At 34.1% G+C, this 15,749-nt stretch overlaps 1 protein-coding gene across 2 annotated transcripts in view; it reads right to left on the bottom strand.

Annotated features, from left to right (window-relative positions):
- The window catches only part of CNTN4 (contactin 4), a 1,178,424-nt gene that overhangs the window by 599,273 nt on the left and 563,402 nt on the right, over positions 1-15,749 (bottom strand). The gene's annotated exons all lie outside the window — the stretch shown is intronic.

Genomic DNA, 15,749 nt, shown 5'->3' with positions numbered 1-15,749 from the left:
ATGCTTTGCAGGACAGGCATATCTTTATAAATTGAATCTATAGAGAATTCTATCCTACTGAATGCAGACTGATTGGGACAGATAGATTTTGGCAAAACTTTGGGTCACTGGGGGTGGGGGAGTGGTAGGTGAATACATCTGGATGTTTTCAATGAAAACCTTGCTAGGAGCTGTAGGATGCCAGTTGTTAGTAATTTTACTATGAATGGATAGTATGTTTACTGTCCTTCCAGGAGTCTGCCTTCAACTCATGTGACAAGCAAGTTAAAAACAATGCAGGAAGGCAATGTAGACAACAGAATTAAAATCGCAAGGACCTTAAATTCTATTGAATTGAATCCACCTACACTGCAACTGATGCTGAGAGGGTTTAAATTACTTATTAATTGTACAAGGCAAGATTTCAATCCAGATTTTTCTGATTCTAGATTTAGTACTATATCCACTGCTCACTGGTGGCCAAGCTACTTGTCTACCAAGACGTCTAGAGAAAAGCTCACAGTATGATGGTTAGCTTCTACTCCCCTCCCACCTGCCAGTCACTATTCAGTACCTATAAAAGGACCTTGCCAAGTGCTTCAAAATAAGAGGGTATGAATGGGTTATGATTCACAGCACTGGAAGAGGAACTCACTTTTGAGATCACAGGTCCAATTAGCAAGTGATGAATTATTTTTTTCATTTAATTAGGCTAGATAAAGTTAGAATTAAAGAGAAATGATAATACCTCATTTCAGAAAAAGGAAACTCCTTGCTAAAGTATGACTCATTTAGAGACTGTGCTTAAAATGCGAACTATGATAATAATACCTCCACAATCATCACCTAAAGTATTATTTAAGGCATATTCTAGCTCATTATGGCTTGTATTGACTATGCTTTCAATTAGCATTTATTGATTATCATTGTGTTTATATTGACTGACCAAAGAGAAACAAATCCCATTCTGATATCATAAAAGTATTGCTGAAATTAGGTGAGACCTGGTAGGTAACAGGAAAGAGAATAGCAGAGGAAGCTCTTTTCCCTGTTGGGGATTAGAAAGGTCTCTAGTAGCTATTGCTTGGGTTTTATGATAATTAATCTAATGGATATCTTCCTCTACTCTACCTTAAAAAAAAAAAAAAAAAAAAACTTCTAGTTATTCAAATTCAGTGAGTCTGAGTTACCTGGAAATGCATGAAAGGAAAAAAAAAAACTCAAGGCTATGTTTGTACCAAGTTAGCATGACAGAGTTTAAAATTTTGAGTCTGAAGATGGACAGATGGATATGAATCCCACTTCTGACATGCTATCTAAGTGACCTTGGCCAAGTCCCTTAAACACTGTGTTCCTCAAGGAATCCTAGGATTTATCTACAGATAATGTTCAGAAAATTGCAACTGCATTGATGGGACTGGTGGATGGTAAAGGTGTTCTTCACATTACTAATACTATGGATCACTCAGTCATTTAATAAGTATTTATAAAATGCAAACTGCATCAGGAATAATTCAGGGACAAATCCTTCTTACATTCTAATATTTCTACCTGACAGCACAAAAGTCAGGAGGAGATGGGGTAGAAAATACAATCAGGCTGTTTTTTCTCCACAATGCCTGTTCCTGCTGTTACAAATTTTTGAAGATGGCCCAATTCTGAGCCACCACTATAATGCCATCTTACTTCCTCATACATATGCTATATGGATATGTAGTGAGCCAAGGTTTTACTTCACACTGACTGTGACGTTAGCAAAACATACATTATCAAAGTAAAATACATAAACTGACTCAGATACATAAAATGACTGTGAGAAAAAACTGGAAAATTACTTAACATACTTTTACTCTGCCTCATCACTTAAATATGTACCCTTTGATTTAAGATCCAATGGAGGACTGATAGAAGCATAGCTTTTATCTGGATATTTTTCTTTCTTTTTGAAATCACTCATTTTATGTGGAGGATAGAGAGGAAAGTTTGGCAGAGATAGATATAGAGGAAGAGAGATGCATAAAAAGATGGAGGAAACAGAAACAGAGAGATAATAGAGAGAGAGAGAGAGAGAGAGAGAGAGAGAGAGAAAGAGAGAGAGATGAGGGGAAGAAGGGAAGGAAAGAGGGAGGGAAAGAGGGAGGAAGGGAAAGAGGAAAGGAGAAAGAAAGAGACAGATAGAAACAGAGGGACAGACAGACTAAGAAAGACAGAAAGATTGAGAGCGAGAGAGAGCGCTAGTAAAAAGTAATGCTATATTTTGTGAAAAATGTGAAAAATGAAGAAAAGAATTCAGGAAATCTCAGGGTTATGAATAATGGGTTACAAACATCATTGTAATACAACATTTGAATGGACTTTATATGCTAAAAGTGTTGTCATATCAATTGTTACAATGATCCTCTAATTGTTAATGTTTTCCATTGTTCAAAATATCTTGGTTTCACTTATTTACATGCTCTTTTGCTTAGAAAATATATAATGTCCTGAAGAATGAAGACCTTTTTTATTATTTGTTTTTGTTTCTCCAGTGTCCAGCAGAGGGTTTTACAAAAAATACTCATGAATTAAAAGCATGGTTCTTGGATTGAAGTGAAATGAATTAAATCAAATTGAAGTTCACTTTTCTTTTTAGTTTAAATGCAACTTCCATGGAATTAAAGAATTTTTCTTCTACATAGTAGTCATCTGACTTATTATGCCATATGACTAGCACAAATTTCACATTTATTATTTTGATCCTACTCATTATTATTGAGATTTTCGCACATCTATTTCATAGAGCTCATGTGAGGTGCTGACAAAAATAGGTTAATTAAATAGCAATTGTGCATCTCAGTCATATTAGCAAACATATTGCCAAAGCAAATGAAAAGAAGAGCAAATTAAAATATCTACAGTGTTTATTCAGTGGCACAGTTGAAATAAATAGTTTAATTGGTTTTAAGTTCTATTCAATCCTTGTTTGCCTGGTAATTACTTAGATTCATCTTTGATTATGGTATGTAGTAGATTCACTTCGATGTCATGTGACATGCACTTGTTTTCTAATGGTAGGTGATAATTACTAACTAAAATTTTCTGCTTTCTATCAATTCTTAGTGCATTTATACCCAAGAGGCACGCCATTTGAAAAATAAAATGGTTTATAATAAAACCAAAATCTGGGTAATGTCTGATTTATTCATTTAAGGTCAATTCCAACTCATGTCAAAAATATTTAATAACGAAAAGACAAATAAACTTAGTGTATTACAAATTATTTTTAAAATTTGCATGAAAATGGCAAAACCTGATACACAATCCAGAACACATTTTAAAAAGTATGTGTGGAGAGAGAGGGATAGCTTAAAGACTTTAGAAAGAAACTGCTGGAAATAGTATCCCCCTGGGATGCATGAGAGATTCGTGGCTTCTACTCTACTGGAGGACACATTGTCAAGGGTAATAAGATCCTTGGGAGTGTGGCTCCTGGGCTTTCTTTCTTACTCCATCAATGACCATACTTCCCAAGGATAAATCACAACTGAAGATATGGAAAGACAACAAAAATGATAAATTACATGTGGTCCAATGGTCTGAATTGATGAAGCACATGTTTCTTAAGAGAGGGAGCATTCTGAATTTATATATAGATATATGATATATATATATATATATATATATATGTTCAATAAGCTAAATACCTGTATATTTGTCTCAGTTTACCTACTTGCAAAATTGAACTCATAATAATTTAATAATAGTTTAGATCTTAATCAATATTTATAAGTACTTTGCATTCTATAAGGAAAATTATAAAATCAGAAAGCTGTTCATTGTTTTCTTTTTCTAAAATACATTCATATTTCTTCCTACTCCTCATTTTTTTTATCTAAGAAAATAAAATCATTTTAATGTATAATGGTAATGTTTTTATGTAACATAGAAATTATTAAAGAGTGAACAGACTTTAAATCATAACTTACATTCCTTTTCAATTCATTATAATCCAACACACTTTTATTTGATATATTACATGTGCAAGTTGTTCTACCAAATATGGGGAAGACAAAGAAAAGGGCCCTCCTAAAATAACAGAGTTTTTACTTCCAAGGAGCTTACATTTAGAGTTGATATTAAAATAGAAGCAGTAAATAGGATTCCAATTCTTTTTCTTTAGTGAGTCAATACCTCAAAGGGAAGGGGGTAATCTTTAATGAAGGACATATATACAAACATCTACAAATATGTATATATGTACATATGCATATATGCATAAATAGGCATATGGGTATAGGTGTACGTACATGTGTGTATACACACACACACACACACACACACACATATATATATATATATATATATACATATATGCTCACACACATACCTTTCATGGTAATCCATGAACAATCTGAAGAAAAGATTCCCCACTAATGTACTCTTCCTCTCCATATTTACACATATGTAACAATATATAAACATACATTTATGAACAAATGCATTTAAATATGTAATGTGTAAAAATAATATGTGATATAATTATTCTAACAGCAGCCTATTTCTTTCTATAAGCATAGACTTCACAGACCTAGGGTCACAAAGGCAGAAAGAAAATGACCAAGGTTCAGAATGAGTAATTTCTGAATTTCAATAAACAGAAACACTAAAATGTAACACTCTGTTGATTTGACAAAAATACCAAATTTTTGAGTTTGTTTTTTTCATCTTTTCATATATTCAGACATGAATGCATGGAAGCTTTTGCCCTTTCTGTGCCTTGAATTTAATTTTAGCTCCAAGCTGAATTGTGGGGTTAAGTATAAATGATTCTCAGTCTAGGAAGATCCTGTACTTAAGGTGATTCTTAGTTCTATTTCAAAGATTATTACATGTTCAATTTAAACTTTGTTTTCACCTGGAACAAGGAAGAGAGGTGAAAACTCTTAGGGCTGGATCTAGAGCTCATTGGCTTATATTCCCCCAGCATCATCTTTTCTGGCTCAGAACAACAGTTTATTGCATTTCTCATCATCCACCATCCTCCACTAAGGTCATTATTATTTATAATGAGCTTTATCACTAATGTAGGGCTCTGCAGAATATCCAGCTCTAGGTACCAGGCTTTCTCGTTGGCTCCAGGGAATGCAGGCACTAGGAGGATGGCAGGGGCACTTCATTTTGTTCTTTGGCGGTCTTTCCCGTCAACTACAAAAAGCTTTGTTCAGGCCTTTATACATGGGGAGTCATGGCTAATATCCTTTCCTTAAAGGGAACAATCATCACACTGATGCTTTTATGGGTGGATGGCAATATATAGTAAAAGAAAAATACTGAGAGTTTTCTGACTGGGTAAAACTACCAAAGTCCTATCTCTCATTGGAAACTCAGCTGTGTTTAATAGGAAAAATGAGCTTTGGTTTGCAGTTAAGCAATACTAGGTTCATGCACATTTTAGAGATGGAAGGATAGGGATAATGATTGAAGATGATCATATCTGATTTATATGTCATTTTAGTTTTAAAAAGACCATTCTATACAACCATCCCAAGGAATGCCTATTACATATAGGTCAAAGGTCTAAAATTGGAAGGGACCTTACAGATCACTGAATTCAATCCAGAGGAGGAAACTAAAGAATAGGGAAATAAAATAATCTTCTTAAGATCACTCAGGTAGCAAGTGATAGAGGTATGGTTTGAACTCAAATCCTGATAAATCTAGAGCCAGTTCTTTTTCTGTTAAAATAAAGACTTCAAATGGTATAGAGAAATAGCACACATAGAGTAATGAGGTCCTCTATTAGAATCTGTCTATGATCCTGGGCTTGCTAGCCCAGTTGTTCAATTTTCAGTAAGAGCATTTATACCTTAGAAAGGCATGATTTATTGTTTTGTTGATTGCCCAGCTGTGTGACCCTGGAAAATCACAAATACTAAAGGATTCAGGCTTCTCATTGGTAAAAAAAAAATGATGAACCCATATGATGGCGGAGGAAAAGTTGGCTTCTGTATAGCACAATAATTGGTACACTAGATTCTCAATAAATGTTTACTTAGCCAATAAATATAAGATGTACAACTCGATTCCAATTGTTGAATTCAAATCTAATGTATCTTTTACCACCGTGAACGGAATCCTATGAAATTATATCCTAGGGCTTTTGGAATAAAATACAAATTCTCCCAGCAAGCACTGGAACTTCACTGCAGTCTGAAAGCCTACCTTTTCAACTTCATGTTAAATTGAATCCCTTCCTGTATTCTATGGTATAGTCAAATTGGCTTATTTGATCTTTCCCAGGAGAACATTCCACTTTCTATGAGAAAATCATAATCCCCTCATTATTAGTGCCCTCTCCTTCCTTAAATAATCTGTCATTGGCTGAACATAATGTTCCCTCCAACAGAATATAAGCTTCCTAAGGACAAGTATTTTGCTTTTTGTCCTGGCAAGTGGGTATGCTCAATCTTTCTTTAACTGGTTTGTCAGCCCAATTGTTAAATTTTCAGTAAGAACATTTACACCTCAGAAGAGCATGATTTATTGTTTTGTTGATTGTCTGGATTTAAGAAAATATTAATAATTCAGATTAAACTTAAAAGGGTATACCTTCCCCCTTCTACCTAGTATTAAACATTTACTAGCACACTCTTGTATAACTCTTGAAGCAATGCTTGAACTCAGCAGGAGTCCACTAGAAGGCTGAAGGATGAAGTCGCCATCAGACTGGCGGCCTGGTGACTGTAGGATAATAATGACAATAATAACTGACATTTATATAGTGCTTTAAGATTTACAAAATATTTTATAAGTATCTCACATTATTTCTACCTTAATGTTTCCAGTTCTGACTGGGATTCTAAAAGGATTTGAAAAAATATTGTAGAGGGGCAACTAGTGGATAGAGCACTGGTTCTGGAGTCAGGACTTGAGTTCAAATGAAGTTTCAGATACTTACTAGTTATGTGATCTTGGGCACTTAACTCGGATTGCCTTCAGATAGTAATAATAATAATCAATAATAATAGTTGTTGTCATCTTGTCCTTTTCCATTTAAACCTGACTTGTGATTTCATTGATTTAGTAATTGCCTAATTAGAAATTGCCCTTTAAGAATCTATATAAGTGTCCGCTCTGAGACTCATAGCCTTTGTGAGTTGCTTGCAGTATTAAGACGTGACATATGCAGTATGTCAAATTATTAGAGGTAGAAAAGGAATCCAAATCGTCTTATCTCTCAGAAAGAGTCTTCACTCAACCACACAACCTTTCACTTACCATATACCCAATGTGTTTGTAACTACATTTCTAGGGATAGGGTTATGAGGAGTGTTAAACAGAAATTAAAGGGTCATGTGCAGAAAATCCTAGCTAGATCTAGATGCTTTATCCATATGTATGAAAAAAGCTAAGAGCAAATAATAGATATGGTAAGTCCTAAAATTCAAGATTCAAGCAATCAACATGTTTGCTGCACAAAATTGTTTTTTCACTGATGAAGAGATAGATTTTGGGAAATAATTATGTTACAAGATTTTAGACTATAGAGTCTCTTGTGATTTAAGGACAATTTTAGCTTGTTGTAAACTAAAACCAACGTTGCACTCTATTTAAAATATTTGATTGTTTTTCAGCATGAATCTGTACTCTGAAAGTCAAAATGCAGGCAAAACCATAAAATTAGATAAGCAAAGCCCAACAAATACATTTGTCTTGAATTTAAAGTTTCTGAGGTTGTCCCTGCAACTAGAGACTGTTGGGAATTAATCAGTTTCCTCTGAAGCACTTAATTCATAGAATTGTGGAGAGGATCAAGTGATACAATATATGGAGTACTTTGTAAACCTTAAATTACTATAGAAATACTAGATATGATGATGATGGCATACACAAATATGGCTATTTGTATAAATATAATATATCTATATGTATGTGTATATATACATATATGAATGTGTATATAAATATAGTGTATCTATATGTATGTATGTATATATATCTGTGAATATACAGACATAAATGTGTGTATATAACATCTCGCTCTATAAATCTATAAGCATCCCTGGTATACACAGATATATGAATGTGTGTATAAATATACTCTCTCTATATATACATATATATATTTTTATATAGGTATGTGTCTACCCACAAATACGAATATATATACATAGTATATCTATCTGTATTACATAAGAACATACATATATGAATGGGTATATAGTATATCTATATTATACATGTATGTGCATTGTGTATACATACATGAATGCAAGTATAAATGTATGTGTATGCATGTGTGTATGTACCTATATGAATACATGTATAAATATAGTGTATCTATATGTGTATATATACATGTATGTATATAAATACAATATATCTCTATGTACATATGTATGTCTGTACATAAACTTATCATCAGCATAATGAGGGGTTAAAATGTAATCTCTCTTCCAGCTCTATACCTAGGATCTCCAATCATTAAGAGATATCTTTAAGAAAAAGCAGCTTTTATGAATAAACTCTTGAGGAAACAGAAAAATTTATTGAACTAGAACAATGGAGTTCGACATAACTATCCAGCATGACTTCTTTCCTAAAGCTATTTGACAATCTCTATTCCTGTGTCTCACTGTGGTTGAGGTCAGCTCTGCCCCCCACCTCCAGCAAGCTCCAGGACCTCCATGTTATTGTCAGCAGGAGACATATGGCTTTCTGGCACTTTGCTAGTTTTCACCGGGTCTCTGCCTCTGGGCTTTCCTGCAGGTATCAGCTGAAAAAGAAAGTCTGCTATCTCTGAATCCTAGAGAACACAATGGTTGTAGGGTTACCAGGAGGTTGTATGGAGAGTGAGATCTATTTCTCACAGCTGCCAACTAGAGCACATTGTTGAGGTGGTGGGAGATAGAGGTGGTATTTCTTCACAAGAACAACCCACACTTGTCACATCCTGGGACAAGACAATTTACCTTTAGTGACCATACTGAAGACTACCAGAGCCAACATCTTCACGCTGCTATATATAATCCCACTCATCTCTCTTTTTCTACTGCTAATTTTGGACCTGGCTCTTACTTCCCAGTTCCCTAGATTTCTCTGGACTCTCTAAACCAGCTCCCTGTTTTCCAGTGTGATAAATATCCCCCTTTCCTGTTCTGAACTCCTGTTCTTTGTCCATTAGGTTTACACTTATGACCTTCTGTATTCAGGACAGAAATCCCACTCTGACCTTTGGAATTCTTTGAAAGAGGCTGAAGAAAGCAATCTATGCTTCAGTGCCACAAAGCTATCCCTTACTCCTTTTCCTTCCCACTCAGAACCCCCAATCATCAGCAAGTCTTCTTGTGGAGGAAGAAATGGATGCATACTTCATGACTGTATCTGGGCTTGACAAAGCTTTTCCGTTTCTGATTGCATCCCTTCTGGGAGGAAACTGCCAACCTCTGACCTCAGCAGGACCCTAGTCAGACAGCAAGACGTCAATAATGGTTTGGTCTAAGTTTTTCCTCATCAAGTTGACAGAGCTCAATAAAATTGTACTCATAGTCATTTCCATGAGAATGTTTCCAACATCAAAGTCAAAGTCGTATGCTTATGGGTCAATCACTCATTAATGAGGAGCCTACAATGGGTTTAACACTATAAATGGCAGATTAATGTTAACCTACCATTGGTCACAAAGTAGTGCTTAATTCCATTAGATGGGTCAATTAGTTAGTCAATAGCATTCATGTATACATGAATATGTACAAGGCACTGTGCTAAATGATGGTCATACAACAAATGTAAAAACAAAAATAAATGTAAAAAAAGATACTTAATCATATCTATTTTGTAAGGAGTTATATGCTTTTTCCATTTCATCAAATCTGTTTTGTAAGGAGTCACAAGGAGATTTTAAATTCTCTGCATTGAGTCCCCAACTCGAATGAGTTATTCATCTGTATAAAATAATAAATGCTATTTATCTAGTAGTTTCAAGTATACCAAATACTTTATATACATTAATGTATTTAAGGCTCCTATTAACCCTATGAAATTGATAGGTCATGCTTTATTATCCCCATTTTACATTCAAGGATATCGAGATTTAGAGGGGCTATACAGCTTGCCCATGTTCACACTGCTACTCAGTTTGAAAAATAGGATAGGAACAGAGGTCTTCTATATTCTAGAAACCCAGACTATTTCCTAATACTGTTATCTATGTCTATGAAGACTTTAGTGATACCTAGAAAGCTAGCTCTTCTAGACTGTGAATTCTGAGATACAGGGATATTTGCATTGAGGATGCACTATGTCCCAGCTTTGTCTCCTGACTCTAATAAATGGTTTTATTTGGACCATTATTAGTGAGTAAAATAGGATCTTCTTTGATCTCTAAAAAAGGATAACCAAACTAGTATATCTCTATTTCCAGTCATCCATCCTTCAAAATGTATGGCCCTGCCCATGCTTGCCTGTTGTAGAGAAGTATTGGGAGGCACCCCAGGCAGATTTATGAACTGCTTTAGAGACTGCTAAGGATACATATAAGTACAGAACCAGTGGGCCATGGGGAAACCGCTGCAAGTCAGTGATCAATGATCAAGCTTGGCTCTGGATCCAATCACTTTCGGGGAAGTTGGAGGAATGGAACATTAGGCTCTTTGCTGTAAGCATAACGAAAATAGATAAATAAATATCCACCCTTCATATGCAAATGGAATGCTCACTAGAGTAAGCAGGTGAAGGAATATCCAGAACTGTGATATAAAAACAAGAAAATAATTGATTCATTTGGATTTCTATCAGCCACTGTTCTAGTATCATGTTGCTGCTGCTGATTCATAGGATCAAGAATTTAGATGGGTAAGGCCTTTAAAGGTCAATAAGTTCAACATTTTCATTCTATAGATGAGGAATTTGAGTTTCAGAGAAGTGAAATCTTTTATCCAAGGCTGCACAGATAGTAAATATCTGAGCTGTGATTTGAACATTTTTTCTTTGACTACAATTTCAATGCTTTATTCTTGGCACCATGTTGGTTGAGGGCCAAAGAGAACCTTGTTCACAAGGTGATTTTAGTGAATGATTTTCTTCAGTTACCTTTTTTAGTTCCTTTTGTATTTGCCCAATTGAGTTTTTTAAATGAGTTGTTTTGTTCATTGCATTTTTTTCCATTTCACAAATTCTGTTTTTCAACGAACTGGTTACTTTATCATATCTATTTTGTAAGGAGTTATATGCTTTTTCCATTTCATCAAATCTGTTTTGTAAGGAGTCACAAGGAGATTTTAAATTCTCTGCATTGAAGACACATGATTATATTCAGAGAACTTACTTTCAAGTCTTTATTCTGCTATTGTCTATCTCTGTGAAATTTTAGAAAAGTCACAGACTCTCAGGGACTCAGTTTCCTCCTTTGTAAAATGAGGGACCAGGTGGCTCTTAAGCTCCCTTCTGAGTCTGAATCTATTATATTAAGAATTAATACTTTATGGACTAAGAAGGCTATGAAGGGGGCATGGCAGCAACCCCCATGGTCCTGACCCAGCATATATGTTTCAGTCATTTCAGTAGTCCCCAAATAAAGAGGTCTTCTTGTTCTCACCCCTTCTTGGAACAGTAGTTTATGAAAGTTATTGAGACTTTAGATCCCTCCCTATTTCTCAGTATCATTCAAGATAATACTCTAGAATATCACTTTGTCATTTGAATTACCTCCCCCCCCCCATTATGCTAGCTATATATGAGTGTCCAGAAAGTTCCTTGCAAAGATATTATAAGTAATTCTAAAGGTGGCACAGTGGACAGAGCCTGTTCTGGAGTTAGAAAAAGCTGAGTTTAAATCCAGTGTTGGAGATTACTAGCTCTGAGCAAGTCAGTTAACCACTTTCTGCTTTAGGTTTTTCATTCGTGAAAATAAAAATAATAATAGCACCTATTTCCCAAAGTTGTTGTAAGGGTGAGATGAGATATTAAGAACTGAATACAATGTCTGCCACATCATAAGTGCTATAAAAACATTGGCTATTATTATTATTATTATTATTATTATATTCTAAATATTTCTCTTTTGTACAAGCATTTTTTTCTATGAAATAGAGAAAGAAAAGCACTAGGTAAAATTTTAAAAAATATTTAACAATCACTTCATAAGAATATAAAGCACATATTCAAGTAAAAACATCAGTGCAGTCTGTTGGTGGTAGATAGAATGAACAGGATTATGAAAATTCAAAATCAGACTTTAAAATAAATTGTAATAGGTGCTGATAGTCTACAGCTTTCCTACAGTAATTTAAAGGCCAAATATCTACCACCTGAGAAGTTATATTTTTAAAAAGTCAGGAATCTCCTTTAAAATAATGAAAGTAGATAGATACTCAGAGAGGGCATATTTTTATTCTTTTATACTAAAAAGGAGTAACCTAAGCCTGAAAATTAAGGAAAGAGTTTTTAATAAGTGCTAAGCACAATACTGTTCAATTTTCATTTGAATTGTGGGAGAGGAGTTTTAAAGAATTCTTATTCAGAATGAAACATCAGCATGAGTAGATCACAAGTCCAGAGTATTGGGATACCTGGCCCACATCTTTGCATGAGTGTGAGTGTAAGATAAAGCTGTCACATAGGTATATAGTGCTCTGGCGATTGAAAGGATGGATGGCTTCACTTGCAAGGTTATGTCCTCAACTAATACCAATCTGAATATTTACATGTCTTGTGAGACACTTTAAAGGGTGTGTGTGTGTGTGTGTGTGTGTGTGTGTGTGTGTGAATAAAAATGTAAAATTACCTCTGGATTGCTTCTTTTTCTAATTGGATTGTTCATTTTAACCACTCTGTGTCTTGGAGTATGTTTTGTTTAATTTGTTAATTTGTTGGGCAATAACAGAACTTCACTTTTTGTGTTCAGAACTTCTGAACAGTTTTTGTGCATTGTTTCTTGTATAATACTATTCAGATTTTTTGACGTGTTTATTTTTGTTCCCCCTGTGGAGGGGGTTCTGCGAGCTTTGGGTTATCTCTTTTTAATATTCCTTTTTGATTCTTTTCTTTCTGATTATGTTTCAGTTCTGCATATTTGGTTTCAAAAATCAATTCTGTTGTCTTTTGTTTGCTTGTTTCCTTGATAAGACTTGTTTCTGAAGATCCACATTTTCCTATTCTGCCATTTTTTTTTTCTGCTGTGAAGACTATAAATTGTTTTTAAAAATGATTCTTATTTCTCTTTTAAATGATTCAGGAACATTTTTTTGGTTGCATTTTTTTTCTTCATAATTTCTAGGATTACCAATGAAAAAGAAATTAAAGCAATATTTAGGAGCTATTTTGCATAACTTTATGCCAGCAAATCTGACAATCTAATTAAAATGTATGAGTATTTACAAAAATATAAATTGCCCAGATTAACAGAATTTATAGAACCTCTGATTCATCAGGTGTTAATTCATTTCCCAGAAGCTTGAACCTTTTACATATAGTTATCTGGACTCCTTTACTTGATCTGGAGACCATATTCTCTTCTGTTTTTTTTAACAATATGTCTGTCAATTTATCTATTCATCTTCAAGATCATTAATTGAGTTTTCTTGATCTTTGATAGTTTTTCTTTTTTATCAGTATCCTCTTACTCACTTTTTGACTCATGGCCTTTGGTGATAATAGCCTTAGAACTAGACTTTGAAGTTATCTCCTTTCATTCTGAGCAATTCACACAATTCACAAAACACACATTAAGTTCATAAGGGATTGAATTGTCCCTAGCTGGCTGCTAGACACTTTCCCAAAATCTTAGTGGAGTTTCGCAGTTATTCACAAATGTCCTGACTTACTTCTTTGGGGTCCTCATTTTTATGGATGAACTCTTTTGGGGCATGGAATGGTACCACAATGCTATTCTAGCCTGAGTAAGCTTTTCTCTTTTAGTTTTCTCCTAAGTTCTTTACAGTGAAATTTGTTTGTGAGCTTGTAGATTTACTTGTTCAGTCTTGCTACTCAATTGTGGTGGATGATGAGACGGTAGTTTTGGGAGAAGGAATGCTGAAAAATCCCAGTAGGAGGCTAGGGATTCAACTTCTTTTCTGTTAGTTCATTGAATTGTGATGTCATTTGGGCTCTTGGTATCCAAACCTATGGACATAGCTGAAATTATTCTATCCCTTACATATGATTCTTGAGTTGGACAGGATTGAGAGATTGTTATAATCTGAAAAGTTGGTTTTTTAAATCTTTTTTATTGTTTCTTCAAAACAAAATAACATAGGATATAATACAGAATGTGATAAAAAATAAAATTGAACAAAAAACTTCTCAGGGTGACTTCTCTTGAACATGTTAATGAAGAACTTAAAAGACCTAGAAAAATTGCCAATTAAATTACTATTATTGCTACACTGATAATGCAATAATTTCTTTTCACCATTTGATGTAGCAGGACAAGATTCTACTATAATATAATATTTATGTATATATATATATGTATGTATATTTCTAAATAGACACATACATGTGCATACATACATGTATATTTATATCTATATCACCTGATGGTTAACCTTCTAATACTAATCCTTTCCTAACTTAGCAAAGCTTGTCTTATTATAGTCATCATATAGTATCTCTCACTGCGTTAGGCTACTTGAAATTTAAATCTTTTTTTCTTCTTCATTTACTATTTGTGTGAAATTAGGAAGGTCACTTCATTTCTGTGTGTTTTAGGTTTTTATCTTTGTAAAATGACAGAGCTGGGCTAGGTGTTATCTGAGGTCAGCTCCAGTTCTAAATTTACAACTCTGTGATCCTCTGGCCTGTAATTAAAACATGGTTATTATAAATGAAGAGATGGAGACTTCCATCTCAAATGTGAGAAGCAAAGATTGTTTTTGGACCAAAGATATTATATCATCTGTATGATACAGAAAGAGAGCCAATATGATATAGTAGAAATAAATGTGTATCCAGATAATACAAGCACAAATATTGATCCTTGGTCCTCTTGTTGATATTACTTAATTGAGGCTTTCCCCCTCACTTTCCCCCTCAATTTCCTCATCTTTATAGGGAAGCCTTATTTGAACTCTTAAATCTTTACTACTTGTAATTCCCAAGATTCTCCTATTTTAAATTATTGAAATTTAAAAGTCCAAGGTTTAAAATCTTCCCAAGAAAATTATGAAAATCTTTCAAGGAGAAAAAATATTAAAGTAAGAATTTCTCTAATAGAAAAGCATGGTAAAACTGTCATAATCACCAATAATTGCTTGATTTCTATCATGTTTTGCTGCTGCTAAATCATCTGTTCAAATGAGCTCCCTCTCAACTTCCTAAACATGCATTACATTCTTCTCCAGACTTACATGCTTCCTAAAACAATGTTTTTGAGACTCAAGGTAAATTCCACATAAGTTGATAGGGAAGATAAGATACCCATTGGATTTGCTGCAAATCCATTTCTCAAAACCCAAAGTGATATTTTATTTTAGACTCATATTGATTAACATTAGCTTGATGGATGTCCTAATGGACCATTGGAAACGATTTCATCAACTACCTCTGGCTCCAAGGCCCCAGGATTCTCTGAGTATTGTAAAACACATCTTGTCCTTCAACATCCTAGGGGCCAGGGGAAGCCCAAAATACTTCAAGAAATGCAATGCTACTAGTAGTGTTATCACAGGGTACCAGTTCCACTAGAGGGAAAAATGAAAACAAAAACTTGACTATGTAAAAAGATTACATATTTTCACTGTCTAAATAATAATATCATATTAATATCTCTCAAAAATAAATAAAATGTTTCT

The sequence above is a fragment of the Sarcophilus harrisii genome, chromosome 1 (assembly GCF_902635505.1).
Source record: "Sarcophilus harrisii chromosome 1, mSarHar1.11, whole genome shotgun sequence".
NCBI lineage: Eukaryota > Metazoa > Chordata > Mammalia > Dasyuromorphia > Dasyuridae > Sarcophilus > Sarcophilus harrisii.
Note: the sequence above shows the minus strand (reverse complement) of the source record. Positions and strands in the feature narration are given on the sequence as shown.